Source organism: Pelophylax lessonae, assembly GCF_965119305.1.
Source record: "Pelophylax lessonae genome assembly, chromosome: 5".
NCBI classification, from domain to species: Eukaryota; Metazoa; Chordata; class Amphibia; order Anura; family Ranidae; genus Pelophylax; species Pelophylax lessonae.
The window spans coordinates 138,921,674-138,944,504 of NC_138772.1; the positions used below are offsets into that span (position 1 = coordinate 138,921,674).

The following is a 22,831-nucleotide window of genomic DNA, read 5'->3' on the forward strand; positions in this document are numbered from 1 at the left end:
AAAAAAGTTATATCCAATGATGAGATAAACGCTTGTGTTGAGAAAGAACCACAAGTCCCAGCATAGAAGGGTAGAAGGTTTTTTTTACCTTAATACATTCTCTGCATTAGGGTAAAAAAACCTGCTGTCTGCATCCCCCCCTGTCCTTCTTTATTCTTCCCTGGGCCAAATTTTAATCTTGCTACACTGTGCCCATGAGCAGCAGCTCTCTCAGCTCTCTCTTTCATTACGGGACATGGAGTCAGAAGCAAGAGCCATTGGCTGCTATCAATCACAACCTGTAAGGGGGGGGGGGCAGGGCCGAACCAGTGTCAGGGGACACACACAGATTGCAGGACAGTACTGAACCTGCATAAGTGCCCCCATAGCCAGTAGCTTGCAGTGTGGGCACTTGACAGAGGGGAGTAGCCAGGGACCCCAGAAAAAGAGGAGGGGGCTGCTGTGTGCAAAAGCATTGCAAATAGCAGGTAAGTATAACATGTTTGTTATTTTAAAAAAATATACAATCACTTTAAGTTTAATGTTTCAGGGAGGATTAGTGTTAGGTAAGAGTTATGAGAGGGGGTTAGTGTGAGACACGTTTTTATCTCTGTCACTAGTGCCATTGGGTACATTTTCCCTTCCTGTCCCTGTGACACCAAGTCAGGAAGTGGTTGCCACTAAGACAGAAATCACTGACAGCAATAAAAAGAAATGAAAAATTTAGGGCGGAATTGGGTGTTAAATTTTATTGACAACTCGTTCTTTAATCAATTGCTGTGTTGTTCATCTGACCAAACAATGTTCCAGCCTGAATATTTCCATGTCACAGTGCTCTGCTGGTTTATGTATTGTGATCATGTACATATACACTGCTCAAAAAAATGAAAGGAACACTTTTTAACCACTTCTGAACCGGAAGGTTTTACCCCATTAATGACCAGGCTATTTTTTGCAATTTGGCAATGCGTGACTTTAACTGACAATTGCGCAGTCATGCAATGCTGTACCCAAACTAAATTTATGTCCTTTTTTCCCACAAATGGAGCTTTCTTTTGGTGGTATTTGATCACCTCTGTGGTTTTTATTTTTTGTGATATAAACTAAAAAAGACCGATCCACATTTTCACAGTTCTTACGGTGAAGAAACCTTTCTGTATTTGGAGACTAAATCTGTTTTCCTCTAGATGTAAAGAGTGCCCCCTTGTCCTCTGTGTTGACCTTAAAGTGAACAACTCAACATCCAGTTCACTATATGGACCCCTTAATATTTATTTTGCTTTTTATTTTGTTTTGACACCTCCCCTTTCATTTTTTTAATCATTTTTATTGTTATGACTGGGAGTTTAAATATCCACTATGATAGCAATAAGTAGTGACAGGTACTTATTTTTTTTTTAAATGGGGTCTATTAGTCTTTAGATCTCTCCTCTGCCCTTAAAGCATCTGACCACATCATGATTGGTGGATGAGATGCTTTCCCAATTTCCCAATGGTGCTGTTTATATCTGGCAAAACCGAAGTCATGAAATGCTTGTAGCTTCCAGTATCTTAAGCCATAGAGATGATTGGAGCCATTCTGGTCTCCAATCAGCTTTATGGTCAGCTGACGGAACCACCAGCTGCAGTCTCAGGTTACCCGGGGGGACAGGAGAGCACGAGAAAACCGTGGAAAGCGGCGGGAGGGGGGGGGGGAGGCCCCTCCCACTGCTTGTTAAAGCAGTCTAGCTGCTAATTATCTGCTAGAATTGTTTTTACATGAAAGCTGGCCGCTGGCTGTCCAGAGACATACTTGTACATCTCTGGTCCTTGTTGAGCATATATTGTAATGTTCTTTGTTTTTCATGCAGCCTGTTGGTTGAAAAGAAAAAGAGAACCTAACAGATTCCTCTATTCATATTGATTGATGTGGATGAAGATATCTCTGCCAGAAAGTGTGTGGTATGCCCACCATTAGACCTCCCAGCATCCACCCACTTCTAATGATGGGCATACATGCAATGTTCTTTTTTTTCATTCTGTCTATGGGCTAAAGGAAAAAAAGAACATAGCAAATTCCTCCACTCCCATTAAATGATGTGGATGAAGAAATTACTGCCAAGGAAAGTGTTAAAAAATATATGGTGAAGCAAATGTGTCCACCCCACCCCCTATGCTTTGCCATATATTTTTATATATTTTTATTTTATTCATCAGCCCATCCCCCACAATTATTACCTCTTGTATCTCTTGACCCTTCCTCCTAGATTGTAAGCTCTAGCAAGCAGAGCCCTCTGATTCCTATGGTATTAAAGTGTATTGTATTTGTACTGTCTACCCTCTAGTTGTAAAGCATTGGTAAACTGTCGGCACTATATACATCCTATATAATAGTAACAACAATAATAATAATAATAATAATATATGCTCTTTTTTTAACTGCAGTGGCAAAATCACCTCCTACAGCGCTGCAATCATTGATTTACGTATATGTTGAGAGCAAACGCTGTTACAGTCAGAATAAACAAATCAGTGCTGCAGCTGATGGGCGTACCTGCAAACAATGGTTAACAATAAACACAGTAACAATAACACATTGCAATATAATGGGATACAGTGCAGTAAAACAGTAGAATGGTGGTATCTGCAAAGAAAACTATGGTTAACAATGAAAAACACAGCAACAATAAAACATTACAATATAATAGCATTCAGTACAGTGGAATAGTAGTATCTGCAAAGCAAACTATGGTTAACAATGAAAAACAGTAACAATAAAACATTACAGTGTAACAGTATATTATAAAGTAAGGTAAAAGTAGAAAGAGTAAAAAAGTAGAGTAAAAACAGAAAATTAACTCAATAAAATGACAACTATTTTGGGCTTTTTTATTATTTTTTTTTTTTTTGATACAGAAGGGCTGTGATGATCTCTTCCCTGAATTTTGGGAAGGATCTACTTCCTCCTGGCGCTTTGTATAGCACATAAGCGTTCAGCAGAGCCAAATAGAATAAGTATACAGACACTTTTTTGTACCAGCGTCTGGCCTTATGGGCAATTAAGTACCGTGCCATTATCTGGTCGTTGAAGTCCACCCCTCCCATGTTAAGGTTGTATTCCTGAACACAGAGGGGCTTCTCAACAACACCAGTCATCATTGCAATTTGGACTGTTGTATCTGCGTGAATGGGGGAAAGAACAAAAACATTTTTTGTGGTATTCCCTCACTTTGGAGGGCTTTCCTCTCACTTCCTGTCTTGGCTATGGGATGGGAAGTGAAGGGAAATCTCCCCAATAAGACAGAAGAAAAAAAAAACAACGAAAAAACAACTGACAAGCTTTATAACCCTCTTTGACTATCCATAGAATAAAAAAATGGCTTTAGTTAAGCTTTAAAAGTTATTGTATTACAAAAATTTGATGAGAATCAGGAGTATCAATTAATTTTTTCCATTTTGGCAAAACTCTTTGGAGTCACTAGGGAAATCGATATTAGGTCTTATGCACATGGACATATTAAGGCTTTCACCGCCAGAATTCAGCCTGTAAGCACTCGATTTGGCTTACAATTGCTGTCAGCAGCGTTTACAAATCAAAGCCAGGCTGACAGATATCATGACTGCATGCTTGTTACCGCACAACCGAGAGACTGAATTTGGGCGGTAAAAGCCTTTAGGTTTTTAAGTGTATGAAAATACAAAAAAAAAAAAAGACAGTAAAAAAAGAAAAAAAAGAAAGAAAAAATGTAAAGCAACAGTACACACATAATGATGAAATATAAAAAAGTGTGAAAAACCCACAAATACCATAATACTTAAAGCTGTGCCTGTATTGCACAGGTTAACTGCTTAATTAATTCAAGGATTTAAGGACAGTGGATATACTGTAAACTTACCTGATCCACTGATTCCCCCCCCCCCCCGCGCACGAGCACCCCTTCGCTCCAGCAGTCTTGAAAATGGACTGTTCCTGATGTCAACACACCCAGCGCACGCTGCATAGACAGGACTGTAGGAGAACATGGTTTTCTGGAGGATCGGCAGATCAAGAGTATAGATTTTGTGCTCACCCCTAGAACAAAATGAGCAGTTGACCCATGCAGTGTGGGCACAGCCCCACTGAATGGGGAAAAATATTTTGCCTGGAGTTGGGCTTTAATTAAACAAACAAACAAGCACACCTTCTTAACCACTTCTGGACCAGAAGGATTTGCCCCCTTAATGACCAGGCCATATGTTGTGATTCGGCACTGCGTTACTTTAACAGAAATTGCGCGGTCGTGCGACACTGTACCTAATTAAAATTGATGTCCTTTTTCCCACAAATAGAGCTTACTTTTGTTGGTATTTGATCACCTGTGCAATTTTTATTTTTTGCGCTATATACAAAAAAAAGAGTGACAATTCTGAAAAAAACAAAAAAACAATATTTTTCACATTCTGCTATATAACACCCCCCCCCCCCCAAAAAAAAAGTAAAAATCTTTTTTTTTTACATTTTAGGCCAATTTGTATTCTGCTACATATTTTTGGTAAAAAATAATTGCAATAAGCGTATTTTGATTGGTTTGCGCAAAAGTTATCGCGTTTACTAACTACTGGAAAGATTTATGTAATTTTTATTGTTTTTTTGTTTTTTTTACTAGTAATGGCAGCAATCTGCGTTTTTTTTGCGGGACTGAGACATTGCGGCAGACAGATCGGACCCCTGACAGACATTTTTGACCCTTATGGGGGGACCAGTGACATTACTACAGTAATCAGTGCTAAAAATATGCACTGTTATTGTAATAATGGCAGGAAAGGGTTTAACACAGTAAGTGATCAAGGGGTTAACCTCCCTGGCGGTATGATTCTTTCTGATTTTAGGTGCTGAAAGCGGTACAATTATTTTGCATGTAATTCTTAAGAGTGAGTAGCCCAAATCAACTATTTACATATGATTTTTATTTACTGTGCGTTCTTCTTTATAGCATCTTGGGTATGATAAAGTTTGAAACACAAAATCATAAATTATAATATAATAAATAACTATAAATAAGTTAAAGTATGTATGTATATATATATATACAGTTGTGTTCAAAATTATTCAACCCCCCAATGCTGTAAAGCAGGGGTGGGGAACCTTTTTTTCTGCCAAGGGCCATTTGGGTATTTATAAAATCATTCGGGGCCGTACAAAATTATCAACTTAAAAATGTGCCTATTATGTGTGGTCAAACATTTAGTTAACTCACCCCTAATGTGATGGATGCAACTGCTTCTCTTTGGTGAGGTGTGTGATGTTAGCTGGTATTGATGATGTTGCTACTCGCAACTGGTTTTCCAGGTTTGCGTCAATCAGTCTGGAGCGCAGTCGACTTTGTGGTGGTAAGTTTTGAAAAGAACTGCTGGCGGGTAATGCTGGTGGGTACAGCTGGTTGGTAATGCTGTGGGTACTGCTGGCTCAGGCTGGTACTGCTGTGGGTATTGCTGATTCAGGCTGGTACTGTGCTGTAGGTACTGCTGGCTGTTATTGCTGTGTGGGTACTGCTGGCTGGTATTGCTGTGGGTACTGCTGGCTGGTACTGTTGTGTGTACTGCTGGCTCTGGCTTATACTGCTCTGAGTACTGCTGTGTGTGCTGCTGGCGGGAAATGCTGGTTAGCAGCGGCGCCACGCTGGAGGAAGAGGCGATGTTTCCTGTATTGGTCACAGGCGGAGTGCATTTGATATCACTCCGCCTGTGACTCCTCACTCATACTGTCAGAACGGAGCTAGAACTATACAGGAAGCATTGGCTCCGTTCTGACAGATCAGCTGAGAGACACACTCAGCTGCACGGGGGGCCGGACCAAATGACTTTGAGGGCCGCATACGCCCCCACGGGACGTAGGTTCCCCACCCCTGCTGTAAAGGGTTTAGGGAATTTAGTGTACATTTGTAATTGTATTCAGAATGAAATCCTACAAGGACTTTTTAAAGAACCATATGCAACTAAAATGACATCAATTGGTTTTGTAATACAGTAGTAAATGTTTCTTTTGTGAATTCTTCATTGACACAATTATTCAACCCCTTAAAGACTACCACTCTGAAGAACAGAGGTTCATTGAAGTGTTTTCAATCAGGTATTGAAAACACCTGTGGATGTCAATGAGCAGCAATAAAGCCTAATAGGCTTTAAAATAACTGTGATACTCAGCTCCTTCTAGACATTTACGGGTGTGGTTACAAACATGGTGAAGTCAAGAGAATGGTCCAGGAAGACAAGAGAAGAGGTGATTACTCTTCACAGGAAGGGCAATGGCTATAAGAAGATTGCAAAGATGTTAAACATACCATGAGACACCATAGGAAGCATCATTCGCAAATTCAAGGCAAAGGGCACTGTTGAAACGCTACCTGGTCGTGGCAGAAAGAAGATGCTGACTTCGACTGCTGTGCGCTACCTGAAGCGTAGAGTGGAGAAAAGTCCCCGTGTGACTGCTGAGGAACTGAGAAAAGATTTGTCAGATGTGGGTACTGAAGTTTCTGCTCAGACAATACGGCGCACACTGCGTAATGAAGGCCTCCATGCACTGCTGTATTTTGGCCTAGGCCGACAAGGCCTAGGCCTAGGGCGGCACTTTGCGGGGGGCGGCAAAAAAGAGGCCCCCCCAGCATAAAAAAACCCGATCTGAGACATGTCTGCAGTGCTCCGGGAGTCCGGTCATCTTATGTGCGAGTCGCGCCTCCTTGTCAGCTCCTGTCACTCACCTGGTCCTTGCCTGCCTCCCGCCGCCTCCCACACACACAGTCCGGCTTTCAGTAGGGGCGTACTTGCAAGGGAGGGAGGAACTCGCGCCCCCATAGAGCCGCAGTGAGTGGCCAAACCTGCTGCACTTCAATCAGTGGGTGGGGGCGGAGCCTAATGCTCCGCCTACCCTCCTCCGTGCGGCCTGTGGGATACTAGCTTCCCCCTGCCGCGGGGCGTGGTCTATGTCGAGGACGAGGAGGAGAGCGAGGAGGACAAGGGAACCCCCGGCCAGTCCAGGATGATCCTACAGCACAGCAAGTAGGAACGATTTTAGGTTACCCCCACCACTGCTATATTGGCAATTGCAATAAATAATAACATTTAAGTTTTGCAGCAAATATATGTTCAACAAAAAATATGGAGCAGTTAGCAGTACAATACATGAACTTTCACTCCATGAGAGCTGTTAAATGAGTTTGCATTGGTTTCAGCATGTGCAAAGTACTCCATGCATGCTGAAATCAATGCAAACTCATTTAACAGTTCTCAGGAAGTGAAAGTTCATGCACTGTACTGCAAAGTGCAGTGCTCCAAGCTTTAACCACTTCTTGACTGGAAGATTTTCCCCCTTAATGACCAGGCCATTTTTTGCAATTCAGGACTGCATTACTTTAACGGACAATTGCGCGGTCATGCGACACTGTACCCTAAAAAAATGTATGTCCTTTTTTTTCCCACAAATAGCTTTTTCTGGTGGTATTTGATAACCTGTGTGATTTTTATTTATTGCGCTATAAACAAAAAAAAGTGCAACAATTTTTTCTTCACATTCTGCTATATAACATTCCCAAAAAAAATTAAAAAATCTAAATCTTTCATCCTTTTAGACCAATTTCTTTTCTGCTACATATTTTTGGTAAAAGCATACTCTGATTGGTTTGTGCAAAAGTTATCGCATCTATAAACTAGGACAAAGATTTATGTCATTTTTATTTATTAATTTTTTTTTACTAGTAATGGCGGCGATTTGCGATTTTTTTGCGGGAACATTGCGGCGGACAGATCGGACCCCTAACTGACATTTTTGACACTTTTGGGGGTACCAGTGACATTACTACAGTAATCAGTGCTATAAATATGCACTGTTACTGTAATAATGACACTGACAGGGAAGGGGTTAACACCAGGGGCGATAAAAGGGTTAAGTGTTAAGAGCCTAGCGGGTGTTTTCTAACTGTATCGGGGAGGGACTTGTGAAATTACCATAGAGACCTGTGATCCTATATAGAAGGATCACAGGCGCTCTATGATAATTTCAGAGAGAAGAACGGTCGGCGATGTTTACAACATCTGACCGTTCTCTCTCAGCAGGGAGCAATTGCGGGCACCGGCCCTATGGATTGGTATCCCCGCTGCCTAGTGAGGGCCCCAGGAGCGCTCCCGCGAACCGATGTACCCATACATCGGTTCGCACAGCTGAGCCAGCTTGCCGCAGTAAATCTGCGGTAGGCGGTCAGCAAGTGGTTAACCACTTGCCGACCGCCCGATGCAGTTTTACTGAGGCAAGCTGGCTCAGCTGTGCGAACCGATGTAGTACTACATCGGTCGCGCACGTGGTTCTAGGGGGCCGCCCCCACTAGGCAGCAGGACTCCGATGCACAGGGCCGGTGGCCACAATCGCTCCCCGCTGAGAGAGGCCGGTCAGATGTTGTAAACATAGCCGACCGTTCTTCTTTCTGAAATTATCATAGAGCGCCTGTGATCCTTCTATATATATATAATGGTAATTTCAAATTCCCCCCACAGTTAATAAACACTCCCCTAGGCTTACATTTAACCCCTTGATCACCCACTAAGTTAACCCCTTCCCTGGCAGTGTCATTAGTACAGTGACAGTGCATATTTTTATAACTGATTACTGTAGTAATGTCACTGGTCCCCCCAATGTCAAAAATGTAAAGTTAGGGGTCCGATCTGTCCGCCGCAATGTACAATGTAATATAATACAATACAATGTACAAATATACAAGTGGGCACTTTGTACCCACCTTTAATGTACAGAGAGGAGGAGGTGGAGATCTAAGAGGAAAAGGTGAAGCCTAAAGAGGAAGGAGAGTGGTTTACTTTTGACAGGGCGGGACTGAAACAGGTCGGGGAGTGGCCTTGAATGGAAAGGGTGGGTCGCAGTTAAATTAGGGGGTGCACAAAGGTAGTCTGGCCTAGGGCAGCACAAAACCTAAATACACCACTGCCTCCATGCCAGAACTCCCAGGCGCACCCCCTTGCTGTCTCCAAAGAATAAGAAGAGTCGACTGCAGTATGCCAAAAGTCATGTGGACAAACCACAGAAGATTTGGGACAGTGTTCTGTGGACTGATGAAACAAAATTAGAACTGTTTGGGCCCATGGATCAACGCTATGTTTGAAGGAGGAAGAACAAGGCCTATGAAGAAAAGAACACCTTGCCTACTGTGAAGCATGGTGGGGGGTCAATCATGCTTTGGGGCTGTTTTGCTTCTGCAGGTACAGGGAAGCTTCAGCATGTGCAAGGTACCATGAATTCTTTTCAGTACCAGGAGATATTGGATGACAATGTGATGCAGTCCGTCACAAACCTGAGGCTTGGGAGACGTTGGACCTTTCAACAGGACAATGATCCCAAGCATACCTCCAAGTCCACTAGACCATGGTTGCAGATTAAAGGCTGGAACATTTTGGAGTGGCCATCACAGTCACCAGAATTAAATCCGATTGAGAACCTCTGGTGGGACTTAAAGAAAGCAGTTGCAGTGCACAAGCCTTAGAATGTGACTGAACTGGAGGCTTTTGCCCATGACGAATGGGTGAAGATACCCGTAGATCGCTGCAAGACACTTGTGTCAAGCTATGCTTCACGTTTAAAAGCTATTATAACTGTAAAAGGATGTTGTACTAAGTACTAAGATTGAATGTCACTTGGGGGTTGAATAAAACTGATAATGATGTGAGCACAGAAAAGACATTTGTGGTTATTTCATTATAAATGTTATGTTATATTTGTCTTACCTACACGTGCCTCTTTGATTTAATTGTAAGCAGGATGACTGAATGATCAAAATCAATTTCAAACTGGCCAAAACAATCAATTTCAGTGGGGGTTGAATAATTTTGAACACAACTGTGTGTATATATATATATATATATATATATATATATATATATATAATATATATACACGTATACATATATATATATATATATATATATATATATATATATATATACATAAAAAGTACAGTAAAACTGCAGGAAAGGGCACTGGGGGCAAACTAATGTGAATTTATTTTATTTTGTAATGTATCAGTGTGTTTGGTGTGTTTTACTATTTGAATTTGCCGCCGGTTCCACCCCCCTGCGAGCGTCACGTCGCAGGAGACGGAAGCCGGGGAACAGAGCATCGGGAGGAGGATCCGCCACCGCACACCGCCGGGATACATCGCTGGATCCCGGGGACAAGGTGAGTGCCCTCTCTTTCAGGATCCAGCGATCTTCCTAGAGGTTACCGCTTTTGGCACTGAAATTTAACCCCAAGCCACACTTTGGAATGCCGCTAGGAAGGTTAAAAGTGTACCTAGGGGCATGTTTTTAACTGGGGGGGGGGCATGGCTTTCGAAATGATCACAGAGACCTGTGATGCTAAATAGCAGGATCACATGGGCTCTGTGATCATTCCACAGAGAAGAACGGTCAGCTGTGTTTACAACAGCTGCCCGTCCTTCTCTCTCAGCGGGGGAACGATCACGGGTGTCAGGCGGCAATCGGAGCAGCCTGCCCCGTGCATTTGGAGCCCCGCTGACGAGCGGAGCCGGGAGCGCGCTGCCGGCGGCACGCGTTCGCCCCCTAGCTGAAGGCGCACGACCGACGTATACCTACGGCGGTTCGCGCAGGGGCTGTCTGCCGCAGTATAACTTCGGCGGGCGGTCGTTAAGCGGTTAATAGGGAAAACAAGAGCAGATTTTTTTTTTCCGAACAAATTTGGTTCAAGCGGCTTAATCAGAAATTTTTCAGTTAGATAAAAATTGAAAATAATTTTTCAATTAGACAAAAATCACTTTGCTCATTCCTAATAATCATCTATCGTGTGCCATATTAAAGCGGCTGTAAAAATAAATCCTCACAATATACAGTATATAAAACAGTAATCAGCTGTTTGAGGCTGGGAGAACATTTCCCATGATGCAGCTCATGTTGATGCTGTACAAATGACATCAGGTTGAATCTGTATAGCCATGTGGTCTGTGTAAAAACAAAAACAAAAAGGTTGTGCAAGTTGATTTCCTTACCCGTAAAACTGTTGCTGAGTAAATGAAACATTATTACCGTGAAATGTTCATTCGTCCATCCCCCTACAGAACATTGCAGCTCTCCCTTTTTCAGCTTCCCACTTAGTCATACTGTCATTTGAATGCAATGCTCCACAGCATATTTAATCTGAAAATGTAATACACGATGACAAATAGTTTTCCTCTGAATTCCAGGAGTTTGCTCGGCTGGAATCCTCTAGCGTTGATGTAATCACTCAACAATTATGCTGTGTGATGTAATCTCTGAATGGTTAATAAGCCTGTAATCGGTTGCTGCTCATAAAAAGCTGGCGTTCCTCCACTGGTGGAATTCAAATGAGTTTACCATTTGGAATTTGTGAAAACAAACATTGTTGCGAGGCTGTATGTGGACAGCAGAGCGAGAGGAAGGAAATACCAGCTATGGACAGAGAAAGTGCTGTTCCATCTTTATTATCACATTCATAAAACTCAAGAACTTTGCTTGGACCTCATCACCTGCCAGTGCACATTTATTTTGGAGGAAATAACAATAAAATGAAAAGTGCTTGAACTTTTTTTTTCTGGCAAGAAAATGCTACATGGTGAGGCCAAGTTATCTTCTCATGTGGAACTCAGTCCAGTCACCTTTTGATTTCATAACTGCAGCCAAATAAAATATACAGTTCTGTCATTGAAAAGGCACAGGGTCAGATTACTAGTGTTGTTGTGATGCAGTAATTGACCATTTAAATGGATACATTCATGAAAAATACAGGTTCACCTGAATATCTGATATGCACATGCTTGTTGCCAGGTCAGTGATTCATGTAGTGAAGTATGTTTTGGAAGGCGCAGTCCTGGAATCTGGAGCTTCCAAATAAGTAATGAGAGCTTAAATATTTCTGTCCTTACAGGTTCTGTTTCAATAATTTTTTTTTTCTCTTTAGCTGGTTTTACTGACATTTTAAATAATTACTTTACCTTAAAGTAGAACTTTAGTCAGAAAATGAAGTCCTGCTAGATCACTTTAGGCTGGCCCCTTTAGCAGGTATAGCTATGTAAAACAATAAAAATAAGTTCCTATACAGTTTAAAATCCAGTAATACACTTTCTCACCCTGCTTTGCACATGCTCAGTTGCTCTCCAATTTTAGGCATTTTTAGGCATTGCTGAATTTGTAGAGGCCGATCTGCTGACAGCATTAAAGCGGAATTAAACCTTCCTATCCTTTACAGCCAAGCTGCTTCTGTTTGATCTGCAACTACCATGGTGCTCCACATGTGATCATGTTTGGTTGAGGATACAATCAAATCAAACAGTTTTTTTAATCAGATAAATTGATGGGTTTAGTTCCACTTTATCATCCACAGCTGGGGCTTTGGGCCTCCAGCAAGAAGAAACAGGAGCGATGCTGGAGGCAATTTACAGCACACACTCATTTTGGTAGCAAATTTATTAATGTGGAATGGATGTTCCTTCTAAAGAATATTTTTTTTTATCAAGTTGTTATGGGCAAAGTTCCACTTTAAAGAGATATTTCAGTTGTTAACCACTTCATCCCCGGAAGATTTTACCCCCTTCCTGACCAGGCCCTATTTTGCGAATCGGCACTGCATTATTTTAATGGACAATTGCGCGGTTGTGCGACGCTGTACCCAAAGGAAATTTATGTCCTTTTTCCCACAAATAGAGCTTTCTTTTGGTGATATTTGATCACCTGTGCAATTTTTATTTTTTTGCGCTATAAACAAAAAAAGAGATACAATTTTGAAAAAAAAAAAAAAAAAACAATATTTTTCACTTTCTGCTATATATAACACCCCCCCCCCCCCAAAAAAAACAGTAAAAATCAAAATTTTTTAACATTTTAGGCCAATTTGTTTTCTGCTACATATTTTTGGTAAAAAAAATCACAATAAGCGTATTTTGATTGGTTTGTGCAAAAGTTATCGCGTTTACTAACTACGGGAAAGATTTATGTCATTTTTATAGTTTTTTTTTTTCACTAGTAATGGCGGCGATCTGTGATTTTTAGCAGGACTGCGACATTGCGGAGGACAGATCGGACCCCTAACTGACAATTTTGGGGGTACCAGTGTCATTACTACACTACACTGTTACTGTAATAATGACACTGGCAGGGAAGGGGTTAACAGTATTAGTGATCAAGGGGTTAAATGTGACCATAGGGGAGTGATTCTAACTGTGGGGGGGGCGTGGCTTCCGAGATGACCATAGAGACATGTGATCCTACATAGAAGGATCACATGAGCTCTGTGATCATTTCAGGGAGAAGGACACAGGTTGAAATCACAGCCGATTGTCCTTCTCTGTCAGTGGGGAGAGATCGCCGGTGTCAGGCGGCAATCGGAACCGCCTGACACACACACTGGCTTCCCGGCTGACGAGCAGGGGCAGGCAAATTGGCGTACATGTACGGCGCTCGCTCTGGGGAGGCTAGGGGGCGAGCGTGCCTCCATGTACGCCAATTTGCCTGTGGGAGCCAGCCTGCGCAGTATATCTGCAGAGGCTGGTCGGAAAGCGGTTAAACCCAAAAACAAACATTTATTATATTGCCGCTTATAAATGTGATGGCTGCATTTATTCTCTTTTGTAGGCTTTCTATCTTTTATTTTTATCTGGGGATCCAGCCAGCAAGTCTGTAGTTTTTCAAAAGCACGTACTCTCCAGCAGCATGTATCAGTTTACATGGATGAGACAAACCATTTAACACTGACAGAGGTGCTTGAAATTATTAGCTTTTATTTATTAATGTAAAACCTTTATCCCAAAAGAAAAAAAAAAAAAAACTGTTTGCTGTAACTGATTATAAAGTGTGAGCTAGAATTTGTCTTCCAATTGTTAGAGCATTTAAATCTACTTTAAAGGAGTTGTAAAATCAGGAAGGTTTTTTATCTCAATGCATTCTATACATTAAGATAAAAAGCCTTCTGTGTGTAGCAGCCCCCCAGCACCCCCTAATACTTACCTGTGCCCCCTCTCTATCCAGTGATATCCACAAGTCCCTCGGCTATGATGGGACTCTCTCTCCTGAATTGGCTGACATACAGCCGTGGCGCCATTGGCTCCTGCGGCTGTCAAAGTCAGTGTGCCAATCAGGAGAGAGAATGGGTGGGGCTGAATGGCAGCTCCATGTCTGAATGGACACACAGAGCTGCAGCTCGGCTCCGGTGACTCCATAGCAAGCTGCTTGCTGTGGGGGCATTCAATAGGAGGAAGGGGCCAGTAGGAACGAGGGACCCGAGAAGAGGAGGATCAGGGCTGCTTGTGCAAAACCAACTGCACAGAGGAGGTAAGTATAACATGTGTGGTATTTTATTTTTTTTTTTTAAAAAGGGGACTTTACAATCACTTTAACACTACCTTCTGCCCAGATGGGCAATGCTGTGCCGCCTGTGCTCATTTATCCAGAGAGGTGTCCCTCTGAGGCAAGGTTCACACTGGCAACTGTTGGTCTGACTTTGCCCTGTGACATCGATCCTACTTCCATGCAACTTTAATGATCGGGATCCCATTTGGATCTGACTTTGAGATGAGTGTGACTTGGGTCTTGAGGGGAAACCCCACGCTAAAATAAAAAAAATAAAACAGCGTGAGGTTCCCCCCCCCCAAATCCATACGGGACCTTATCTGAGCACCCCCCCCCCCCCCGTACCATACCAGGCCACTGAGCATGGGGGGGTATATTGCGGCAGGGAGGCCCTGCCATGGTTCAGGAGGGGAGGGCGCTCACTTGCCCCCCCCCCTTCCTGGTCTGCCGGGCTGCATGCTCAGATATGGGTCTTGTATGGATTTAGGTGGGGGGGCCACGTTGTTGTTTTTTTATTTTTTTATTTGGCATGAGGTTTGATGCAACTTCCATTCAATCATATGGGCTGAAATCGGACAGTTGTCTGACCAAAGTAGTGCAGGAACCTTTTCCAAAGTCGGACCGACACAAGTCAGGCCAGTTAAAATGGCTCTCATAGGGAAACAGTGATTTTTACATGTCATGCGACTTGTGTTCTCAAAGTCTGAGCGCATGTTGCATCAGAGTGAACTGGTCCTAATACAGGAGGTGTGTTATTGGACAGACCACCAAACCAGAAAACAGAGGGGAAAAAGAACAGAAAACTGATGCAGCCACCACATCTAATAAGCTGCAATATATTACTTATAGTACTTGGTTTTGGGTTTTACTCGTGCCTTATGATGAAGGGTGAGCCTGTTATTCTGTCACAACAAGGAGCTGCAATCTCATATGCTGTTTTGAGCTGGTGCCGGTCATGGCACCTTATATGTAAGCATAACCATTAATGATAACATATAATAAAACAGTGTTGCATTATTACTGGGTTTTTTTGTTTTGACTTTATATATATATATATATATATATATATATATATATATATATATATATATATATATATATACCTTTGGCCATCTGAGGTGATTAGGGAAGATTTCTTGACTGATCCAAGAGCTCAGATTTGTGAAAAGGCTGCTTGGTCCCTGGGACCTGGGGTTTCTGGTGAGCATATGTATGTGCTTATTCAGGAGGTGGAGCACCTAATGAATGAAAGAAAGAAGGCATGGTGTTGGTGGTACCTTTTTTAAGAGCACAATTTTTTCTTCATTGTTTATGGACTGAATATTTTCCACCTCAATTTTTATGGATATAAATCATTTGTTGCTGGCTATATAGAGATATTAAGGATTATCACATTGTGTTCACTTTATATTCACAGTTAGTAGGATATTATTTATTATATATGTGTATTGGTACACATGAATGAATTAGTATTTAACAGATTCTACTTTAGATATTTTTTATTTAATGTGGTTTTACATTTAAAGGGGCAGCAGTTAAGGGATATAACACTATATATAGATGAGGCACCTTCATGAGTTACTGTATATACCTATTCCCTATCTGTTGGTGGATTGGATGGCATTGGATGGACAGGCAGTCCATTTCCATCTGATTGCCCCATAGAGGACAGCGGGACTGTGTCCGTGTCCACTCTGCATAGTGGAGAATCAGCTTCTAACTTCAGCTTGTTTAATTAACCACTTGTCTACTGGGAACTTTTACCCCCTTCCTGCCCAGGGCAATTTTTAGCTTTCAGCGCTGTCACACTTTAGATGACAATTGCGCGGTCATGTATGTCCTGATTAACAGTTTACATGTCCCTTGTAGAGAAGCCAGTTATTGGTTCTCTTCTCCTCTCCTCATGCTGTCTGTGAGTGCTGATAACCAGCTGATCACGTAGTAAAGGGTCACTGATTGGCTCTGTACCTCAATCTGTGATAAGCAGTGTCCTCCGGTCAATGGTGCCACCCCCGCCCTGCTGCGGGCAGGCAGAAGACGCAATCACGGGATGCTGTCATACGAACTAGCCGGCTTTTTATAGCCATCATTTGGCTATAATGCAGTTGGCAAGTGGTTAAGCTTTGACAATAAAACATAGTTTTAGTAAATCTCCCCTGTTGTGTCCAAAGAAATGCAGCGCAACACTAAGCAGGCCAAATACAGCCTCTGCACTGCCACATGCACTGCTCAGTTGAAGTAAATTTTACTGACCTGCGTTTGAGGCCCGTTCCAAACATATATCAGGCGGAGAAAAACGTGTCTTTAAGCAGTTTATAAATCAGAGAATACTTATTCATCTTCTAATGTCTTCTTGAAACAGACCAACATGGCAATCCCAAATAAAATAAACAAGTAGTAAATATATTCAAGTGACAAATATTTTAGATATAGGCTTTGACCAGTTTCAATGGTAATATACTTAAGAAGCAGCATCAGTATATTGAAAGAAGCACTATAGGTTGAAAACCTAAAATCACACTGCACTGCAAAACATCACTTTTAAACATGAATAGGATTATACACAATTTGGATAATAGTTCCATTTTAAAGATGTCGGCCTGTAAAGACTGAAATCATTGGGATTAGAGGATAAAGGACGATTTTAGAGGATATCTGCTCATTGGCATTAGTGAGATAAATGCGTCAAACCAGTGAGCTTTTTGGCAAATCATTTTCAGCTGACATGAGAAACACAATCAGATAGCTGTCTCTCAGTCTATCAAAGTATTAGTTTCTAAAATCCAACTCTAAATCTGGGTTTCTTTTTCAATACCAGGGAGTGGACATAAGTGCTGAAGGCAATCCGATTTCATTATTTCCACCATACCTTTTTTATGATGTATTACTTAATCCTTAATCTGGATACTTTATTGAAAACTACTGAAGAAACAATGGTGCACATGTATGAACTGGCAGTCCTGCGTCCTTTCAGTACACATTACACTTTTATGTGCTTAACCCAAAGGTTCATGTTGGATGGTCACCTCTGTGTACCCATCATGATATGTAGATTAAAAAGGGATGATTGCGTGCTGTACATTTTGGAAATTAACAAAATGTTGCTTAAAGGAAATGTAAACCTCAACTAAGGACATTAAAGTATAACTAAAGGAAAAACTTTTTTTATTTATTGATTATTATTATTTTCTTTTTTTTTGATAGAGTGAAGAGGGATTAGAACCCCTGTCTGTCTGTATTGCTGTCTGTGCCCCTGTTAAGGAGATCCACCCTCTCTATTTGTCCTGTTTGCCACTATCATTGAAAATGAAAGTAAAAGAAAATCCCAGATTTTGGTTTGTCCTCAGAAAAGTAATAGAGGGGAAATCTTCCAATGGGGACACTAGTTCTGGTGACCTAGGGGTCCCCAAGGAATTCCCTTAATTTTCAGAGTTTTCCTCTCACTTACTGTTCGGCTATGGGACAGAAAGTGAAGGGAAATCTCCCCAATGGGGCACAGATGGTGAAAATAAATCTGACAGGTGTTATGACTAGTGATCGACCGATATCGGCTTTTCGTTGCCGAAACTGATACCGATACCGATATTATGGCCAATGCATATCGTTATCGGCGGATATGGGCCGATATTTTAGTACAAAAAAATATATATTTTTTTATTTGACAGGTACTCTGGTGGAGGGATCTGGGGGTCTAAAAGACCCCAAACCCCTCCTCTGCACTTAAAAGCATTCAAAACGCTAAGGTTGGCTGTTTTTGAATGCTGTCATTTTTTGAATCTGGTGCCAGTACCCAGAAGTGATGTCACTCATGACATCACTTCTGGGTTTTTACATGGAGACCCGATCTGATCAAGTCTTCGGTGGCCATGCAGGCTGGTTGCCCGGGTCTCCCGGTGGAACGGGAGACCCCGACGAGCCGCGGAAGGCGGCAGGAGGGGGCGTCCCCTCCCACTCCTTGTAATGACAGCCGAGCGGCTTCTCAGCCGCATCGGTTGTCATTACAAGACAGCCGACCATCGGCTATGGGCGTCTGTACCGGGCGATGCCTCTACCTGCAGGCATCACTCCGGTACAAGCACTTTCCCAAAATATCGGCAATATTGGTCAACTTGGTGGCCGATTCCGATATATCGGGGAAAGTGCATACCTCCATATATATCAGCTTTGCCGATAATCGGTCGATCTGTAGTTACGACCCTCCCTTGCTCTATCCAAAATGAAAAAAAAAAGTTTTGCCTATAGTTCTACTTTAAGGCCTTGTTCTCACGGGCCATACTAAGGCTGGCCATACACTATACAATTTTCTTATTCAATTTCCTTTAGATTTACCTTAAACTATGTAGTGCAAGGGCCTGCCTGACTGCATACAAATTGAAAGTGTTTAGGTTTGACCCTATATTACATGGTTTTGGTAAATCTAAAGGAAAGTTGAACAAGAAAATTGTATAGTGTATGGCCAGCCTAAGGCTTAGGCCCCGGGAAGGTGTTCCATTTATCTCTGTGCAAACAGTCCCCATTGATGTCAATTGACATCAGTTACTGCGACCCATGTGTGTGGCTATTTTAACACTGCACAGGTGCTGATAAATCTAGCCCAACTGTAAGTGCCAGTGGCTGCTAAAGTGAAGCCAGGCAGAAAAACTAGCATATAAGACATGTCATGTAATATTCCATTCATGGCAACAGTAGACTGGTACGCTTAGTATCTGGTGCTTTTATGCACTAGAGGCAGTGTATTGCATGTATTTTGTCTTTCATAGAGGTGAATTTACTAAGACCGGAGCAGACACAGCTTGGAGCTGCTGTGCATGGCAACCAATCAGCTTCTAGTTTTTGCAGAAAAAGCTGAGGCTATAAGCGGAATTGGGTACTATGCACAACTGCTCCAGATTGTGTCTGCTCCAGTCATAGTAAATTCTCTTCCATGAGTTTTAGTAAATTTACTCCATAGTGCTTTATTAAGAAAAAGTCTTAATTATATTATATATGTATTGCTCCAAATTATAGAAAAAAAAATCCATTCTAATGTTCATATGTGCTGGATAATGACCAAAACAACAAGTTCATGATGAGTACAAGAGGTGGGAATGAGGTTACTCAGCAGACTTGCTGGCATAACTCTGTATGATAGGATGAGAAGTTCAGTCACCCAGTTAGAGGACAACAGCTGTTCCTAAAAGTGCAATCTAAGGTGAATGAAGTAGAACTCCAGGGAGATGGCTAAACACATACTTTAAATACAGATACTGTAAGATGTATATTTGTAAAACAGTAAATGTGGCATGTATCATACAGTAACTGCAGGTGAATATTCCTGCTACATGTGTTTTAAATGTCAGTGATTTATTCACCTGCCTTGAATTTTTGATGAATGTCAAATTCACTGCTTTATAAATAGGCACCTACACTAGGTTTTGATCAATTTTCTTAATATGAAAGATTAAAACCCTTCTTTGTGTGGCCAGCTTAGGACCTCCTTGACATTGATGCATCCTAGGGCTTAATTTTTAGTTGTGGTTGAAGGGGGTTAAAAAAAGGTGGTTGAGCCACGCCCCTCAACCTCTACCCCTAAGCTGCAAAACCAGTCAGACAAGGGTATACATATGCCCGGGCAACAATGCTTTGCCCCTTTATCACCTTCGTCCCTTGTGCCGCATACAGTGGGCAGTACAATGAATGGGTCTGTCCCGCAACTGCATGCAGCGTACTCAGTTGCTACATGGCAATAGGAGCTTGCAGGCATTAAAATAGGCAATGAGGAAGCGATTTAACGTCTCCTCACCACCTGTTGAACACCTTCTAAAAAGCAATCAACCACAGATCACCTTACAGAAAGCAAAACTAATGTAAAAGAACCCTAATTCATGTGTGACAGTGCCTCAAAATGCATGCTATTTGGCATGCCATTGTTTTTAATAGGTCTGGTTAAACATTTATGTTTTGGAGCACATTTTTTCATTAAGCCAGCAAAAAGAATTCTGGTTGGCCGCACATCCAGTGAAATCACCTTTTATTTTAGCAAGTCCAAAAAAACAAATCCAAAAACACAAATAGAGGGGAACAGCATCTCCAGCTATTGCATTTCACGTGAATTATTTTTCCACATTTGAATCCGTGATGGACGGGGCCAGCACCTGGTCTGTGTGTTAGTGGAGGTGGAGATGGGACACTGACCTAAAGCGGTGTTCACACACATCTATACATTTTTTCATCCATTCACATGTACCTAGAGGCCCGGAGAAGTCAATGTGAGTGCATTAAAATGAATGATTTATGCGGTTACTGAGATCCTACTCTGACAATAGGTTTTCTGCTCTTGGCTTAGTTACTTTTGGAAAATGTTAAGCTCTTCTCACACCACCCTAGATGCTGGGCACCTGTTTGGAGAAAACACACAATGAAAATGCACATAAATGTGTAAGAATGTGTGTTAAAAAATGCATGAAAACAAAAACACATAGATGTGAAAACAGCCATAAGGGAGGAAAATAACTGCCAATTAATAACCTTTTATAAGCATAATTGCTGGGGAAAACATCCAGTTGTACAATTGCTACATCTTTGTGCATACACCACATTTGTCACATGTATTATCCTATGTACACATTCAAAGTTTACCTTGGACCCTCAACATCCTGATATGTAAGATTTGCCCTAAGATATGTGGGTCAAGCTGTGTATGGATAGTTTTAAGCTGTCCCACCACAAAACTGCAAATTTAAATTTCCATTAGCATTAACAATATTTTATGCTGGCCTGTGATTTTCAAACAGCTTCCTTTCACAAAACAGAACTCAATATTTTTCTTTACTGTAAAATCTCAGGAGACTTTACTTTGTGGGGAACTTACTACAATTAAAGTGCTATTAGCTAAAATGTACATAGACTGGCAGCCAGCTATATGATATACCACACTCTTAATACTACTGAATAGATCTTCTTTGTGTGTTTTTGTTTCTTTGAGTTGGTGCAAGTATAGGTTTTCATGACTACCCCCATTAATTCACAATTAGCCATTTAACCTGACTGTAATCATTGTTAACTGACTTTGTGTACAGGTCCCTGATGACGTGGCCCTATTGTGGTCAGTGACAAGTAATCTTCTTTACCTACTTATTCTCTATTTAAATCAACTGTGTTGCATAAACTTCGAAATATCGCATATTGTTTATAATTTAATTCAGATAAGGTTTTGGCACAGATACAGAACAACTAAAGCATATATTTAAATTATATGTAAAACCCAGTCACTAAAATTTTATACATTATTTCTCTTTCAATAGATTTTGATTGAAATATTTTAAGTACAAAAAATTGTGTAAAAATGGAAACAAATATTCTTTAACATGTACGATGTCATTTCAAAAGTAATGTTCAATATTTTTAAATCTACAGCTTTAATTTAAAAAATACTTGATGACCCTGGTATGAAGGTCCTTGTGAAGGCACTTTCTGATATAAGGTGACAGTGCTCTGTCACTTTCTCCCAATTGTGTACCCGTGTTGTCACCCTGTTACATGTGCTCTCAGTGAATACTAGTGGGAGCCATAAACGCTAAAAAAGTGAATATTAGTAAATGAGTACACTCCTTAGTCTGCAACAAGTAGTAGATTGTAAGCATTTGGCACATCCTATTTTACATCTTTTATTGGGAGCTTAAAAACATACATTTTTTATTTTGCTAAAAAAAAAAAAAAATGCACTCACTGGGTGATCTTAGGACCTAGAGTAAAGGTCTCCATTTAGGCTGTCGGGTTGCATTTTTTTTTAAAGCTAGTTTTTTTATGAAAGTTTACCTTTTGTATGTGTCAACCCTAAATGCAGGGCATCCAGGACTAGGGTAAACTAGCTGAATCCTCAAAAGCAAAAGCATGTACCTAAAGAATGGAACTGGTGGTAGTTTGAAAGCAACTACTTAACTGAAAGCTTTGTAGAGAAGACAAGCAGAAAAAGTTTGAAATAAAATTGGACCCCTTGGCTGTGCTACTTGCAACCACTTGAATGAGCCTACCATAAAAGAGTATGGGGGATAAAGAGAAGCGACCATACTAGCCTCCTGTTTTGCTCTTTTCTTTCATCCACCATTGCTAGAATAAAGTATTTTTTCCTCTTCCTTTTTTTTTTAGTTACAGTATCAATGGTTTTAAGTCAGCAATGCGTTATTAATTATATTGGAATTTATGTTTTACTGAAGGATGTTCAGCTTTGTTCCTATGGGGATGCCTAGGGGCTTGACTGGATCTACTAGGCATTGTACTAGGGAACTACAGGTTCTACTAGGCATTGTACTGTAGGGTACTGGATCTACTAGGCATTGTACTGTAGGGTACTGGATCTACTAGGCATTGTACTGTAGGGTACTACAGTGCTTACCAATCTCTCCTCATCCCACCTCTTATGAGACATCTAATTGCCAACAAGCTTTCTTGATGCATATTTTCCCCTTTTTGTTTCTTTTGTAAGTCAAATTGTACACCTTACGCTCAGCTGTGTATAGCGATATCTTACGCTGGCTTATTT

The 22,831-nt window shown here is 41.3% G+C and overlaps 1 protein-coding gene across 3 annotated transcripts in view; it reads left to right on the forward strand.

Annotated features, from left to right (window-relative positions):
- Window positions 1-22,831, forward strand: part of CREB5 (cAMP responsive element binding protein 5) — a 593,699-nt gene that overhangs the window by 102,831 nt on the left and 468,037 nt on the right. The gene's annotated exons all lie outside the window — the stretch shown is intronic.